Source organism: Mesoplodon bidens, assembly GCF_964165515.1.
Source record: "Mesoplodon bidens genome assembly, chromosome: 1".
NCBI classification, from domain to species: Eukaryota; Metazoa; Chordata; class Mammalia; order Artiodactyla; family Ziphiidae; genus Mesoplodon; species Mesoplodon bidens.
The window spans coordinates 176,792,323-176,809,963 of record NC_138176.1 but is presented as its reverse complement, the minus strand read 5'-3'; positions in this window follow the sequence as shown (position 1 = coordinate 176,809,963).

The following is a 17,641-nucleotide window of genomic DNA, read 5'->3' as shown; positions in this document are numbered from 1 at the left end:
GTTACGTTTCTGTTAAGGTCTCTCTTCCCGGCTTGCAATTTTTTTTTTTTTTTTTGCTGTGGGTTCACATGGCCTTTTCTTAACTCCTGTACTTGGAGAGAAAGAGTAAGCTCTCTAGTTTCTCTTCTTAGGAGGGAACTATCCCATCATGAGGGCCCTATCCTCCTGACCTCATCTAACCCAAATTAACTCCCCAAAGTCCCATCTGCAAATATTGGGGGATAGGATTTCAATATATAAATCTGAGGGGATGCAAACATTCAAGCCATAAGAAGGGACTAGAGGACTTCCTGAAATTTCAAAGCAGATTCTGTGCTGACAACAGGGATTATGTGTTATGAACTATAGCTCTTACTGTGTCATGTAATGGGAGATACCAATGCAGATGTGGGGGAAACAGCAAGATCTGAAATCTAGCCCCTTTGGCAACTATCACATCAACTTTTTCCAGTAGAAGGAACCAGCAGAACTACTAAATTCATAAAGCAAACTACATTAACAAAGCGTTTTAGACAGCCTTGCTTGTCATCTGAAATCCATATGATTCAAATCACAAACCAGTCTTCATCATCTTCTCATTTTATTTTTAAGAGGGACTTTATTGTTTACCATAGCATCACCATAAGGACAGTGAATTCCTCAGCTAATTCATTCATTCCCACATTTTAATGATTTCTTTCTGGTTCTCAATATACATTCATTACATTAATACACACTACATATTAAATCTGAAATATATTACTCTACATTAAATCTGAAATATCTCTTTGAAAGCCTTTTATTAACTTTAATGTATTAAAGCCATTTCCACTAAAATAATATTACATTGTTTAGTATGATTTTTCCCTTATTACTGGATTACTGGATAACAAGGTGTCCACAGTCACGATCGATTGACTCAGACTTGGGACAAAGTATACAGGGTCAAATTAGTGGGGTTTTGTCTAAAGGAATGGATATCCCCAAAGCTAATGTTCCTGGGAAGAGTTTATGCCCTATGTAGGCTTTGGAAGGATCTCTCAGACAGGCAGAGACCTGGAGCAATTCTCAAGAGGGTAGAATTTCTGCTCCTGACCATCTGAAGAGATGCAAGGAGCAGGCAACTGCTCCAAGCTTCCACTGATTTGTGGTGATGAAGAAGAGGCAGCACCATCAACATGGAAGTAGTGAGGCTCTGGGGAAGTAAGAGTCTGGGACAGCAGTGTGAGGTCTTCTAGAGAGCTGTGTGAATAACAAGCACTAAGATAAAACCAATAAAGCCAGAGTCCATGGGAGAACCGATGTAAGATTTCAATGTCAGTCACTGACACTGAAGCAGTAGTGGCTGTGACATGGTAAGACAGAAAAGGAAAGCCTGAAGAGAACACCCAAAGAGACCTGTTCATTAGCACATGATCAACAAAACCTGTGAACCTCTCAGAAGCAGTTAAGAGACCTTTTCAGGAAGCTAATTTCTAGCAAATAAATGTAGGAAAGTTTGATCTTTTATAAGAGCAAAAAGAACAAGTTCTCTCTATTTTCAATTGCAAAAAGTACAGTTTACTTTGTTTAGGTTTTCCTCCAAGGTAGGTACTATATCACAAATACCTTTGGGAACCTACCTAATTTAAAGCATTCCTTACAAATACAGAGTAGAAAGTAGACAGAGGTAATTTATTAACACCATCTGAAGAGTTTAAAGACTTTGAAGTTATTAAAATAGGGATTCTTATTACTCACACTGATTTTGGCAGTGAAAAGATGGAAGAAGGACCTCAGTTCTTGTCGTCTTTGAAGAAACAATTCAGCAAAGAGACCAAAATTGTGAAAAAGATAAAAGCGCTTATTAGAAGCAAAGGACGGGTGGAAAAAACAAAATACGTGTCAAAGAGCACACAGGTGAGCTCACAGTGAGTTGCACCCAGTAGGGGTGGCTTACATTGCTTACATAGGGGCAATTTTCTGGAGTGTCTCTGGCCAATCATCTCCACATTTGGTCCTGGTGTGAGCACGCATCAGCCAAGATGGATTCCAGCTGGCGTCTTCTCCCTCCTTTTGTCCTTCCCCTAGACTAAGGGCCTTCTCTGAGCATGTGTCAGACCGGGATATTCACAAGAATGCACCCATTCAGGGCCCAGTGCTCCTCCTGGTATCCCATCTGGAAGCAGGAGACCAGGTGCAGCTGCTCAGCCTGGAGAAACCAGTTACAACAGCTCAGCCTAGGGCCTGTCTATCTCCTACCTCAACCCCAGTCCTGCTAACTCACAACCATTAAGTACTGGGAGCAGAAAACTTTTATTTTACCAAGTTCTTTACATGGCCACTCTGACACCTGCTTATGATCTGGCAGTTAAAAACTCCAATAAAGTATTTCTCTTGTAATAGAAAAATATCAAAATTCATATAGAATCTATCATTTCAGTGTTTATTGTGTCCAAGTAATATTTGTGTTAAATAAAGATCCACTTTGATCACTCACCTTGCTGTAAGTGTAAAAACTTTAATTTTGGGGCTTCCCTGGTGGCGCAGTGGTTGAGAGTCTGCCTGCTAATGCAGGAGACACGGGTTCGAGCCCTGGTCTGGGAGGATCCCACATGCCACGGAGCAACTAGGCCCGTGAGCCACAGCTACTGAGCCTGCGCGTCTGGAGCCTGTGCTCCGCAACAAGAGAGGCCGCGATAGTGAAAGGCCCGCGCACCGCGATGAAGAGTGGCCCCCGCTTGCCACAACTAGAGAAAGCCCTCGCACAGAAACGAAGATCCAACACAGCAAAAATAAATAAATAAATTACTAAAAAAAAAAATAAAGAGCCCTTTAAAAAAAAAAAAAACTTTAATTTTGTATGTTATTATACTACAAAAGAATATTACATGTGGAAATGTTATACATGCATCATAACATAAAAGGTGGCACTGATGTAACAATTAGCATGCAATGACAAAATGAATCAGTAAAATCCAATTCATATTTAGGAACATTTTCTATATTTATCAAAGACACTTTTTAAAGTATGTTTTAGAATAGATCTTTTAAAGCAGTTTTAGGTTTGCAGCAAAATTAAAGTTTTCATTAAAACATTTTTCATTTAAAAATTATAGTTTATAAAATAGTAAGGTAAAAGGCTAGGATGCAAAGTATTCCTCAAAAGTCTGTGAAAATTTCAATAAAAAACCTTATTATTCATATATAGGTTGAATACTTTAAGGATAGTTGGCATAAATATAATACTGTAGACATTTTTTTTAAATTTAAGAAGCATGATTTCTGTTTCATCAGAGTAAAATAAACATGTATACAGTCAAAAGAGAAAGGTGTCATACTCAATAGACTATCTTCATGATCTAAAATATTCATGCTTTGATAATTAACAACTGTTTTGAGATGCATACTAAGTACCAGAAATTACCACTTTAAGTCTTTGGCTCTTGTGAATATTTCTGGTAGTTTCAAATCTGACACTGGGAGAGGAGGGTATATTTAAGATGATGCTAAATAAACCAATGCTAAGCATAATCTTCCAAAATTTTATGGATGCCTGGCTCATATTGCGGTGACTGCATTTCAGCAAATTTATCAGCAAATTTCGCTTTGAGGAAGAAAGGAATTGAGACAATTGGCTAGAGTAAGAATAAGTTAGTTACTGATAACATATTTTGGGTTATAAATTACGGTATAGAGTTGCAAGTTAGAAAAAATCTTTCTTTTTTTCTATACATAAACTTAACTTTTTTTTTATCTCTGAGTCAATGGAAAATTCGACAAGATTCTTTCATGGAGCACACCCACATCCATACCCACTAGGTCTTGTCAAGATTCTGGAATCTCAAAGATTACCAAATCACTCAGAAGGAGCCTTTTTTTCCCTTAGTCATCCAGGCATATATGTCACCAGGGTACAGCTGAGAATACTGGTCCAAGTTATATTGGTGCCTTTAGATCCAGCAGCTCAGAAACTTATGCTAAGCTGTGAAAACTGGAATCTTTTACAAGATTGAGAAGCCTGGTACTCATGGAACCAACTCTCTAAATATATCACAGAAACAATTTTCTTTCAAGCCAAGCATCTTCTATGTATGTTTTCTAAGGAAGTGGTACAGTCATCACTGTTTAGGATACCACAAAACCCTCTTTTCCCTATCCTGGGGAAATCCTCTAAAGTGGAAGAAATACTTTTCTTTCTCAAACCCTATTCTTCTCAAGAAGCTTAATTTTGGGGCAAGAAAGTCAGTAAATTTTCAAAATTACCTTCTGCTTTCAGCCCAATCAAATACCTTCCTTGAAGTAATAAAGTATAAAACTAAACCTCTTCAGTGGGGAAAAATGGAAGAGAAAATGCAGAACAAAATTAATTCCTAAAATGAAAATCAGTGATGTTCAAAATATGTTCATTTAGGCTTTAAAAGTCAATTGCAGGACTTCCCTGGCCAGTCCAGTGGTTAAGACTCTGCACTCCCAATGCAGGGGACACGGGTTCGATCCTTGGTTGGGGAACTAATATTCTTCATGTCTCATGGCGTGGCCAAAAAACCCAAAAAAACAAAAGCGACAATCAAAATACATGAGAATTAAACAAAAACAAACAAAAAAGATGTTCCTTATAGGCCTTATCTTAGAAAAAAAGTTAATTTCATGATCAAAATCATTAGTCATTAGGGAAGCACAAATTAAAACCACAATAAGGTATCACTGCATACCTATTAGAATGGCTCATGGTAAAGGAAAGAATAAATTGATAATACCAAGAGCTGGCAAAGATGCCAAGCAACTGGAACTCTCATGCACTATTGGTGGAAATAGAAATAAAAATAAAACTGTACAGCAACTTTGGAAAAGAGTTTGGAATTTTCTTATAAAGTTAAGCATAGCCTTACCAATGACTCAGCACCCTCAATCCTGAATATTTACACAAGTGAAATGAAAACCTATGTTTACACACACACCTGTACAAAAATATTTATGATGGCCTTGTTCATAATAACAAAAGACTGGAAACTACTCAGATGCCCTTCAACTTGAGACTCAATAAACAAACTGGAAATCCATGCAATGGAACACTACACTGAAATAAAAAGGAATGAAGTACTGATACAGGCAACAACACAGTTGGTCTCAAAGAAGTATATTTAATGAAAGAAGATAGATTCAAAATGCTACATATGCTATAATTCCATTCATATGACATTCTGGAAAATATAAAACTATAGGAACACAAAATAGATCAGTGACTGAAAGGGACTGGGAAAGGGGGGAGGTGCTCACTGCAAAGGGATAGGAAGGAATTTGGGAAAGTGATGGAATCTATATCTTGATTGTGCTGTGGCTGCATGGCTGTATACATTTACCAAACTCATAGGACCATATATTATACTAAAAAGGGTAAATTTTATTACATGTAAATTATATGCCAATAAAATGAGAAAAATTATAATTATGAAGGTGTATTATGAGAAAAAAATAATAGAGGGGCACATAGTTGGCTTCAGAAAAGTTCTATGTAAATGATAGCTTGAGCCCATTGCTCAAAAGTTAGGACAAACTTATAAAACATTAGTAAATATTTAACATCAAGAAGCAGGATGACACTAGTCTTTATTTTGATTAAGATATGTTATTAAATGATAATGATTAAATGATTCTTCCCTTTAATAAATTGGATATTTTACCTACAAAATTAATAATTTCTGAATATTTTATTTTTTCCTTTCAAAATGAATTATTTAGAGATCTTAGAAAATTTGGAATCAAAAAGTAGGAAATTTAAAATAAAGAGAGTTAGTCACTACAGGTCAAATTTTTAATCCAAAAATCTTCCGTATTTCTTTTTACCATGTATTTTTTTAAACTTGTAAATTGATTTTTTATAATTTTTATATGTGCATTTGTTAGATTTTGGTTGAATTGTCTTTTAGCAACACATATACATAATGATAGTTATATATGCACCTACAATAGTATATGTTTTGTGATAAGCTTCTTTTCTTACAGCAATAAATTATTAATATATTTACAAGTTTTCTATAAAATAATGATTGCAAGTTTAATGATTGCATGTTCTTTAGTTGACTACAACATAGTTTATTAAGTCAGTCGTCTCTTGTTGGATATATAGTTATCTTCTTCACTATCAGAGTGCTGAAGTCTTTATACTTGTTTGTCAAATTTACTTGAATATCATTATAAATATGATATTAAAAGACTTTTCAGAAAGAAAACAAAAGACAATAAAAACTAAAACAGTTGCATTTATGAATCCATACTGTGGTTCAAACTTTAAAAGAGTATAGTTGCTGTAGATTAGAATGGTTTTTATTAACATGTGTCCTAAACAATATCTGGGTCACTGTGTAAGGTCTAAGTATCAGAAATACTTTATTTTCCATTAGTAATCTTTTAATGATGAAAAGAGTTATTAAATAAACATAAGAAATTAAAATATTTTAAATAATTTAGGTAAGATTTAAATAATGAGAAAATTAAAGAGGTAATTCAAATAGTCATTAAGTTATAGACATTAAAATAATCCCATTGTAGTTTAATTCAATTAGTTTATCAAGCACATCATGAGATAAATTATGTCCTGAGTATAAATACAATTAAAAATCAAATGAGACATGATTAACCTATAAAATACACACTTTATATAATTCTATACAATGTTTTGTTTACATTTTATTTCTAAATACTCCTTTTCATAAATTTTATTCAATTATCGCTTTGCTAGCAGAAAAATAAGGCAATTTTGCTTAGTTTGCACCTTTTATGGACTCAGTGACATACCATTTAAGTTTTTACTAGCTCTTTAGTCTTGCATAGTCTTTTAAAAGCAATTACAAATGATTAAGTCACTTCATTGTGGTTTTCCTCCTATGATTATCGTTTTTAAATTTTCATATGCCTAAGTATTCCAACTATTCTTTAACCTCTTACAATAGACAGTTGGCAAGGGTTTTATTATATTTTAATTATACAGATTTATCTTCTTCATGTTCTTGTCCAAAGAAGATATAAAAAGTTAAGAATCCTTCCTTTTAATATGTCATTATGTTCATGAATCTCCTCATTTGGAAGCCAGGTTATTTCTCCCTTCTACAGAGTAAAAATGTTAAGTTTGTTAATTATTATCATCTATTTTATTTTATTTTGTTCTCTTTATCTTTTGACAGGGAACATTTATAGATATATAATTATTGCATGTTGTCCTCTTTAGATTTCTCACATCCATATGACCATATGCAGCACCAATTTTTCTCAAGTAATTTCACCAGTAATTTCACCATCAATCCAGTTGCCCCTTGAGAGACATTCTTCTCCTATCAAAAATGTATAAAGCAGCAATCACACCAGGGGACTTAATCATTAAAATATTTCTACTATAGTTGTTAAATTTCTAGAAAGGGAAGGACAACAACTTTCAGAAAGGAAAAGCTGAGATATTAGTAAAATGATTTAGGCCCCTAGGGAGACTCAACACATTAGGTTGTTTGTTTGGCTTAAGTGTCACAGTACACTAAACCCGTAGCTCTGCCCTTAGCAGCCTTTTGTGTTCACTCTGTTCTACTGTCACAATGACGAACACATATTGCATTCTCCGAAATTAGAGGTAAAATAATCTAAATGCTTACAAAGTAAGGGTGAGGAGAATGGAAATTTTTTCATAAAAGCAATAGTTGAAGGAAGTTAAAGAATCTCCATTTCTCACAGTCAGTTTGCCACACAATATAACCTAATCACAGGAGTAAAATTTATCATATTCACAGTCCCAGCCAATATACCATGGGGCAGGTACTGCTTCTACACAGTTTCCTCATCATAAAGTGGAAAAATAAGAATATTTATCACCATGTAATCTTATGGTAAGAATTAATGGGGTGATTTCTGTAGTGCCTGGTAGCAAATATGCAGTAAAAGTTATTATTATTTGTAAACATATCAAGGATGTTAAATTAATCCATTAATATTTAGGGAAGTTTCTCTTGTTTTCTCAAAGACTCGATTTTATATAAGCATCATTAACCCAAAAGCATGAATTAAGTCTTTGTATGCTTATGATATGTACTTTAGAGTATATTTTAAGTAATTCAGTGAAGCTCCTAGCATAAGCTCACAGAAGAGTAGAGTGGTTTACTTACTCTGTGAAGTATAGGCAACTAAACAGTTGAGGCCAGGTGCTAAATCTATGTTGACAGTTTCCTTGGTTGCCTTTTCTGTATTCCACTTTATATTCTACCTGGTTAACCTAGTTGAGGCTTTATTTATAGACCTTAGGCATTTATTTTCATTTGTTTGTTTGTTTTTGCTTCCTGGTATTCTTTCTTAAGCTAGAAACCTCAAAAAGTGTGGTTCACATTTGCTCAAACATGAGATATTTAGGACAGATAATAAGCTATTGGTGAGATATAATGGAAAAAGCCTTTTTTCTGAGGCAATCAAGATGGAATTTCAAAAGGTCTTCAGACAAGAGAAGTTTGCTCATAGAATAGAAAACGCTTCAATGCATCCCAGCTAGCTTAATACCCTAATCTTTCCAATTCAAATATATTTTATGCCAACAGCTAAAATGATATGGAGATAACTTTCCATACAGGGCAAAATGTTTTACTCAAAGATGGCAGTAAATAAGGACATAATGATGGTACATCCTATTAACACTAGTTCCTGAAATGAAAATATAAAGGAGAAGTTTACAAACTCAAGCTAGTGTGTTGTCACTAACATTATTAAAGGGTGTTTTTAAAAAGTACTAAAGGAATCTTCACCTTAAATTTAGACATTCTTAATTATGCTTATTATTTTCCACATTAAATGCACATGTATGTGGCCAAAACTACCTTGTTTTTATTCATATTTTTCTGGATATTCAACAAAGCCTGCAGTATGGGCAATTCCTGGTGTAGTATGACACTATCTTATACTTAATGAGAATACAAGTGTCCAGATATCTCATTAGAAAAAAAATATGTTTCTAGAGAAATAATCCATAGGAAAACAATCTTTCTGGACAGATATAATTCAAATAAGGAGGCCTTGGTAAAGAAAATGTCAGATCCCCCAAAATAATTATCTCAGTACATAGGTACATAGTCTACTAAGAGTTCAAAACATGTTTCAGTAAAGTTAGTTACATAAACTTACTTTTTTTGTGTGTGTGTGGTGCGCGGGCCTCTCACTGTTGTGGCCTCTCCCATTATGGATCACAGGCTCCGGACACGCAGGCTCAGCGGCCCTGGCTCACGGGCTCAGCCGCTCCACGGCATGTGGGATCTTCCCGGACCGGGGCATGAACCCGTGTCCCCTGCATCGGCAGGCGGACTCTCAAACACTGCGCCACCAGGGAAGCCCATAAACTTACATTTTGACTAAAGGAATAAAATAATTAAAGCTGACTTGAGCAGCTAACGCTTAGCTGAATTCAATAGTGACCAATTATCAGCTGCTTTTAATGGCTTTCTCTTGTGTAATCTTTTTTTGTATTTTAAGTGTTAGATTAACCAAGTATCCTTACCCACAAAGTGATAGTGCATCACCTAGTTTCTCATATATTAAGGTGCTTAATTCTTGTCAAGTGTTTTTCCAAACAAAAATATGTTTGCAATAATTCACACACCATCCAAGCTCCATTTTTAGTTATAACTTTGGGCACCGATTTCTTTTAACCAGCTCAAGATGTTAATGGCTGAAAACACATAAAACCTAATCTATCATAGACCAGTTTCTGTTTTTACAAGTCTTGTTAGTATTTCCTGGTTGCAGGGGACATTTTATTTCAATGAATGTGGCATGAGTTTGCTGTGTCTTTGCCCTAACAGGAATGTATGTGAAAACTGAAAATACTTGGTTTCTAGCATGTATCTAGAGTTATAGCTCTGAATCTCGTAGAAGAGCATTCTTCCAGGAGCAGTAATACATCTGACTGCTGACGTCAAGGTTCCTACCTAAGTGAGAAGTGACTCGGCATTCCTCCACACATCTCATGAACATAACTTCTTGCTAATTGTAACAGTCTTAGTGAGAAAATTGTGTGTTCATTTTCTTCCTTAATCTTCATTTAAACGCAAATCATGAAGGACTCTGCTAATTTCTAACCAAACCATTCTCATTTTGTCTCCTTAATAGCATGGTGAGAAAGTCTCAGGTTTTTAAAAAAAAATCAAATCAGTAGTGAACAGAATGTTAGCTTATATATGTTTAATTAACCCAAAATGTTTGAAAAGATGAAGTTCAATAAATATATAATGGCTTATTTAAAAGCACATAAGAAATTACATATTATGATTAACTTTATTATCAACTCATTATTATTCTTATTACTAATGCTACTCTATTATTAACTCTCAATAAGTAATGTTATAGTCCACTAAACCAAGGCCTTGCCAACGATGAGATGTGAAGCTGATTCCTCAGCAATTCGTTATTGTTTTGTTACCATAAAGGAATTCATAAATTGGTTAGGTCTTTGTTAATTTTGTGTTGTCACCAACTTTTTTCAGGTTGTTAAATTGGTAGAGTGGAGAAAGCATTAAATCTGGAAGTTAGTTTCTGCAGTAGATCACTCTGTAAACTTATCACTTAACATCTCTACACCAAAATTTCATCTGTAAAATGAGAAAGTTGCTCCAGACTAGTTCTGAGTTTCCCTGAATGCTGCAACCATCTATTTTCCAGGAAATGCAACAGAGACCACCATTTCTGATCTAGTTTCTTTCTTTTCTTCTATTTCCATAATTACATTTTCTTCTTCATCCTTTTGCAGAACACTTGCTCCCAAGTGTATTACGGCTACATCAAAACATGAAAAATTCAGGCTTCCCTGGTGGCGCAGTGGTTGAGAGTCTGCCTGCCGATGCAGGGGACGCGGGTTTGTGTCCCGGTCCGGGAAGATCCCACATGCCGCGGAGCGGCTGTGCCCGTGAGCCATGGCCGCTAAGCCTGCACGTCCAGAGCCTGTGCTCCGCAACGGGAGAGGCCACAACAGTGGGAGGCCTGTGTATCGCAAAAAACAAAAAACAAACCAAAAAAACATGAAAAATCCATGCCCTCATATTTCTTATAGAAAGTTGAATAAATCTGGTGTACTATGATATGAATAAGAAACTTTTAAAACAGAAATGTAGCGATTTCATTTCATTTTGGAAAGAGGAAGTGCACAAATAATTACTTCATAGATAGGTAAAGACGTGATAAGAACTAAAATGTAGGACATTGGAGTATATATATTTATACATACATATATATCTTTGATTTAAGATAGTATATATTTTATTTTATTAAGACAAGTCTTACTTACATTACTGAAAAGTAATCCATGGCCAGAATTAATTACTCATTTATTCATCTGTCAACTGTTAATTATGCGAGACCCTATATTATGTGCTCCTAATAAAATATTGTGAAAAGCAGGCATTATTTTCATCTTCATGGAGTACACTGTCTAATGGAAGAGGAGACAAAATCAAATAATCATATAAGTCTTAAAAACTGTGATAAGACTTAAAGACAGGGTTCTATAAACAGGGATATGACTAGCATGGAAGAATTGGTGAAGGTAACTTGGGATAGGGGGATTTTACCTGCTCTATAAAACATGTATGAATAGTGTTTAACTAGATGTGTGCCTGTACATGTGTGTGTTTTGGGGGATGGGAGTAAAATGGAGCCAGAAAGAAAACCCTGCAGGACACCAGGTCATTGGGCATGCACATAGGTCATAGGACAGGAATTAGCATGAGGCGTCCAACAAGCAATGCTGACCTGGTCCAAGGATGGATCCTGAAGGCTAGTTTGATATACCATGCAACAACTGCATTCAGAAGAAATTCATAAAATTCCTTATAAGGAAATACAATATTTTTTGTTTTCATCTCAAGAACAATGAAAATCTATTAAAAGGTCAGAAACAGAGGGGGTGACATGCTTTGATTTTTTTTTCAAAGAATATACTCTGTGGTACAGAGAACTGGTAGAAGGCAGTCAAGAGTGGATGTGTTGGAAGTATGAGAGTGGTCCAGGTAAAGAATAAGATTAGGGAGAAACATTTACATAAAAAACTGACAAAACCTGAGGGTGGTTTTGATAAGGGGCTGTGGAAGGGAATTTTTTTTTTTTTTTTAGATTTTGACACAATGTTGAAGAATAAAATATGTTATCAGAAAAATAACCAAATAACCTTAGAGATTTGTAAAATAATGGTTTATAGAAAATCTTCAGTGTTAAATACAGTAACTCCTGATTTTGCATGTGTGTGAAGTTTGGAATTTATTAAACTATTCTGTTGGTAATTTCTGTCTCCATGGAGCTCTGCATAGAGACCATTAATATTAAAACAGATTGAAAAAGACGTAGATGTATACACTTCAATGACACAGAAATTTAATTAGGGGGCCAATTTGATGTCACCTCAAAGGCTTATCTGAAACAATCTGTGTGTGCGTTTTACAGTAACAGGATTTTCTATACTCCCTAGCTACTGACACCAACATTAGCCTTATAAACACAGAGACTGAATCTCCAGCACCAGGCCAGTGACCATCATGACCTCTTACCTGGTTCAGAAGTACTTTCTATAGTAGCCTGCGCATGTGAAATCACTGTTTTTCCTTTGTTATTCCTCCCTCCCTTCCTTCACTTCCTCCCTCCCTTCCTTCCTTCCATTCTTAACTTCTTATATAGAGACTGTAAATCTGGCATAAACATCTGGTACACACATCTCATTTAAAAGCAAGAGCAGCTCTCTGTTTAGATCAGCTTCCTCAGGTGTAGAATGTAGACCAAAGCACAGTGGTGGCTGACCAGCCAGGTCTTGAACTATAAAAGATATTTATTAATCAGAGGGGAGTAATGCAGGATGAAGAAGTTTCTCCTTAAAGATTATCATTTAGAAAATTACATTAAAAAACAGAAATATATTGAAATTTTGGTTAATTCATATGACAGCACATGACACATCAATATGTCAGATGAATATCTTCAATTTTACTCATAATTCTCTCATCTATTCTCCCATTTACCTAACTAAAGAAAGCAAATAAAAGATAGACTTTACCATTAGGACTCTATCAATGTAATACAGTATTGATTAATTACTGACCTTAAGCTAAGAGAGATTTCTTTCAAACAACTTAATTAATGTGAAAATAATTGCCAATGCTATATAAAATTCCAGTCAGATTAAGTATTTTTGTCATGTAATCAACATTTACAGTGTGCATTCCAAGTCTGAAGTTAACACTAAGAAAATAATGAATAATAATTTGGATACTTATCAGGGGCAATAAATACACACACACACACACACACACACACACATAGTGGAAACACAGAATTAGCATTTCAAAGATCATTTCTCCCCAAAATAAGAACTGAGTAAAATAAAATCCAGTCAATTCATTTACTGTTTCTAAAACAACAAAAATCAATTTGCATTCCAATCTTGTTGCAGTCCTTATTTCCCAAACACCAAATCCTCATTTACTCAATCCTATGCAGTTTAACCTTAACTGCACCAAAGTGGTACCTTGAGGAATTTTGCTTCTCCTCCTTTACTTTCTCTTCTCCTCATGTAGGCAAACATCAAATTAGCCATCAAGTTTTATTAATACTTCTTTTATAATTTTGCTGACAGGTATATTACTCTTTCAATTTCTACTGCCACTATGTTTAGACTGTTATCAATTTAATTTTACTATTACAAAAGACTATAATTTTCACCTGTTCATTGTCTTCCTCTTCCAATTGTCTAAACTACAAACTTCAGAACTTTTACAGTACCCTTTGATTACATCAACTTCACATTTAAAAAAAAAAAAACAAAAGAAGAGGAAAAGAAAAATCAAGAACAGAAAAGTGTGAATGAACAAACAAAAAGATCTTCCCCAAATTCTCACTCTGATAGTTTAGGTTCTTAATCAAAAACACATTTTAACAAGTATAAGAATTACCTGGAGAGTTTAAAAAAACTCAGAATCAGAGATCCTCATTAAATTGGTCTGGTGAAGATCATGGGAATCTATACTTTAGCAAATATTTTAAGTGATTCTAACAAAACTGGCCCTAGACCACACTGAGAAACTTAATTCCAAGTTTTCTCATTTTTAAGTTTTGTGAAAAAATCTGCTCTCATAAAAATGTATTTTCACTTTTCTGACTCTTCCTATGCTAGTCCTTTTGCCTAGATTATATTTTCATTTCCTAATCCCCTGCCAATCTCAAAACTCACTCATTTTCATATATACTATAAAGCCTTCCCTGATTATCTCCAGCCAAAAGTAATCTCTCTATATTTTACAGTTGTCATTTTAGTTTCATATGACATTCAATATATACCACCTGCACAGTTTTCTATTACTAAATAACAAATGACCACAGCTTTAGCAGCTCAAAACAACGCTCACACATAAGTCACAGTTCTATACGTCAGAAGTCCAGTACCGTGTGGCTGAATTCTCTGCTTAGGCAGCAGTCAAGGTATGGCCTGGGGCTCAGGGTCCACTTCCAAGTTCATTCACGTTATTGCTAGAGTCTAGTTCCCAGCAGTTTTAGTACCAAAGATCTCATTTTCAAGTCAGGAGGACTTGTAGTTTCCAGAGGCTGCACTCACATCCCTATACCACAGCCCCCTTCATCTCAGCAAAAGAGAATCTCTTTCATGTCAAATCTATCTCACTCTTCTAATATCTCTGACCTCTTTGTCTTTTACTAGTTGGAGAAAACTATCTGCTTTTAAAGGGTTCATGTGATTATATCAAGCCCACCTGGTAATTACTCCATCTTAAATTCAACTGCACCATATTATATAATCTAATCATGGGAGCAAAAGGCACTTACTTAATTCTAGGTGTTATGCGAGGCATATATACCAAAGGGCTGGGAAATCTTAAGGGACACCTTAGCATTCTGCTGTGTATTCCTCTGAAACATATAGTTATTTTTCCCTTTCTTAAATATAAGTTCCTAAAGAGCAAGGATGATGCACTATACACTTTTTGTCTATCACAAATCACCTGTCCTAAGGTTTCACACACAATAAACATACAATAAATAATTGTTGAATGAATGGGCTCTTCCTGTGATAACCTCTTTCCTGATGCATTAAATTTAAATGAATTAATAGCATTGGGCCTAGCAAAAATAAATGTGTAGTCATTCACTCTTGAAAATGTATAGTCATTCATTCTTGAAAAGATTGAAGCAGTTAGGAACGCAAAACACTGAGTTTTTTTATCCTCTTCATCTTAGTGAAGAATAATAGCACCATCAATCAAAGTTCCTTGTTGTCAGAAGACATAGCTAAATAAACTATCCAAATATGAAACAGAAGACTTTAAAATGAACAGCTCATTAGCATATTGTGGGATAAATTCTGCAAGTGCCATAATGTTTGAATTACTGAAGTCCTCATATGAGGAAAAAGGAGGAGAAGAAAGAGAAATAATCTTTGTATTAATAGTGGGCTAAAGTTTTTCAGATTTGATGAAAACAATAAATCCATATATCAAAGCAATTTGATGAACTCCAAGAAATATGAAGAAAATCACACAAGGAACATCATAAAGACTTTTCTTATAATGAGTGAGAAAAATTCTTAGAATGAAGAAAAAATCTTAAAAGCATCCAGAGTACTGGATAAACTGGAAAGAAATAGACTTTGTAAGTAAAAACCTTTAACTATAAAAACTTCAGAACAAACAACTTCACTGACAAATTCTACTAAACATTAGTTAAGAGGAATCAATACTAATTCTACACAATTGAGTAGACAATACTGAAGTGAAAGGAACATGGAACACTTCCCTACTCATTTCATGTGGCCACAATTAACCTAAGATCAAAACCAGGAAAAGACACTGAGAGAAAGGAAAACAACAGATCATACATCTCATGAATAGGTGCGAAATTTCTCAACAATATTAACAAATGGAATCCAAAAGCATCTAAAACTATAATACCTAATGACAAAGTGGGGTTTATTCCAGGAATAAAAGGTTGGTTCAACATTTGAAAATCAATCAAGGTAGTAATTTATAATATCAATTGACTGAAGAAGAAAAAGCACATGGTTATCTCAGTATGTACATAAAAATCCTGTGACAAATTCAGTGTCAATTCATGATAAAAACTTTTAGTAAACTTGAGTAAAAGGGAACTTCCTCAACATGACACAAAGCAATTATGAAAAACTGATTGCTAATATCACACCTAGAGATGAATGTCTGAATTCTTCTCCTTGTAGTCAAGCACTAGGCATAAGTGTCTACTCTCACTAATTCTATGTATCAGGGCACAGAAGATCCTAACTAAAGCAATGAACAAAGAAAAAGCAAAAAAAGCCATTGAACTTGAAAAGAAGTAAAAATAAAATTTATGGCATACAACATTATTATGTTCAGAAAACTCTAAAGAATCTACAAAAAGCCATAAGAAAAAATCAATAAGTCTAACAATGTGAGAGAATACAAGATCAATATATGAAAATCAATTTTATTTCTATATACAATCAACAATTAGAAATCAAAGTGTGGAAAATATTACCGTCTACAATAGAATTAAAAAATCATTGAATAAATAAAGAAAAATCTTATAAAACATACAAGACCTGTAGAGTGAAACATTTCTTAGAACATTTCCAAGAGAAGTTAAAGAAGACATAAAGAAACTGAGTGCTATAATGTGTTCATGGCTAAGAATACTCAATATTGTTCAGGTGTCAGTTTTCCACATCTATGAATACAATGAAATCCCAGTCAACATTCCATTAGGGTTTTTTTTTCCCCTAGAAACTGAGAAGCTAATTCTAAACTTTATATATGGAAATTTAAAATTTATATGGAAAGGACCCAAAATAGTCAAAACACCAAAGACAACAATGAGTTGAAGACTATATAAATTTTAATCAAACTAGTATGATATTGGTGTAAAGATGGAGGAATAAATAAATAGAACAGAACAGAGTCTAGAAATAAAACCACAAATATATGGTCAAATGATCTTTGATAGAGGTACAAAGGTAGTTAAGAGGAGAAAGGATTATCTTTTCAACATATGGTACTGGAATAATTGGATATCAATATGCAAAAATGTAAACTTCAATCCATATCTCACACCAGATACACAAGTTAATTCAAAACCAATCATAGACCTAAATGCAATAGCCCAAACTGTAACATTCCTGAAAGAAAATATTGGAGAAAATCATTGTGACCTTTCGATAGGCCAAAATTTCCTATATATGACAAATGAAGTATAATCCGTAAAGGAAAAAGTAGAAAAATTGAACCTAATCAAAAATAAGAACAACTCTTTGTGAATACAACTCTTAAGACACTTTGTCCTTCAACAAATTTGAAGAAAACATTTTCCAATCACATATCTGCCAAATTACTTTTTTCCAGAATATATAATAATTTCTAAAACCCAATATAATTAGAAAACGTAGAATAATGATAAAAAGAGTAAAACATACTTTACCAAGGAAACAGTAAGCAAATAAGCACATGAAAAGATGTTCAACATCATTCAACATCATTTGTGTATGTGTGTGTGTATCCATTGGAGAAAATGACAGCATGTCTACACAAAGATATAAAAGATATGTATACAAATGTTCAGAGCAGATTTATTTATTTGTGGTCATCAAAAACTGGAGACAACACAAATTTCCAGCAATAGA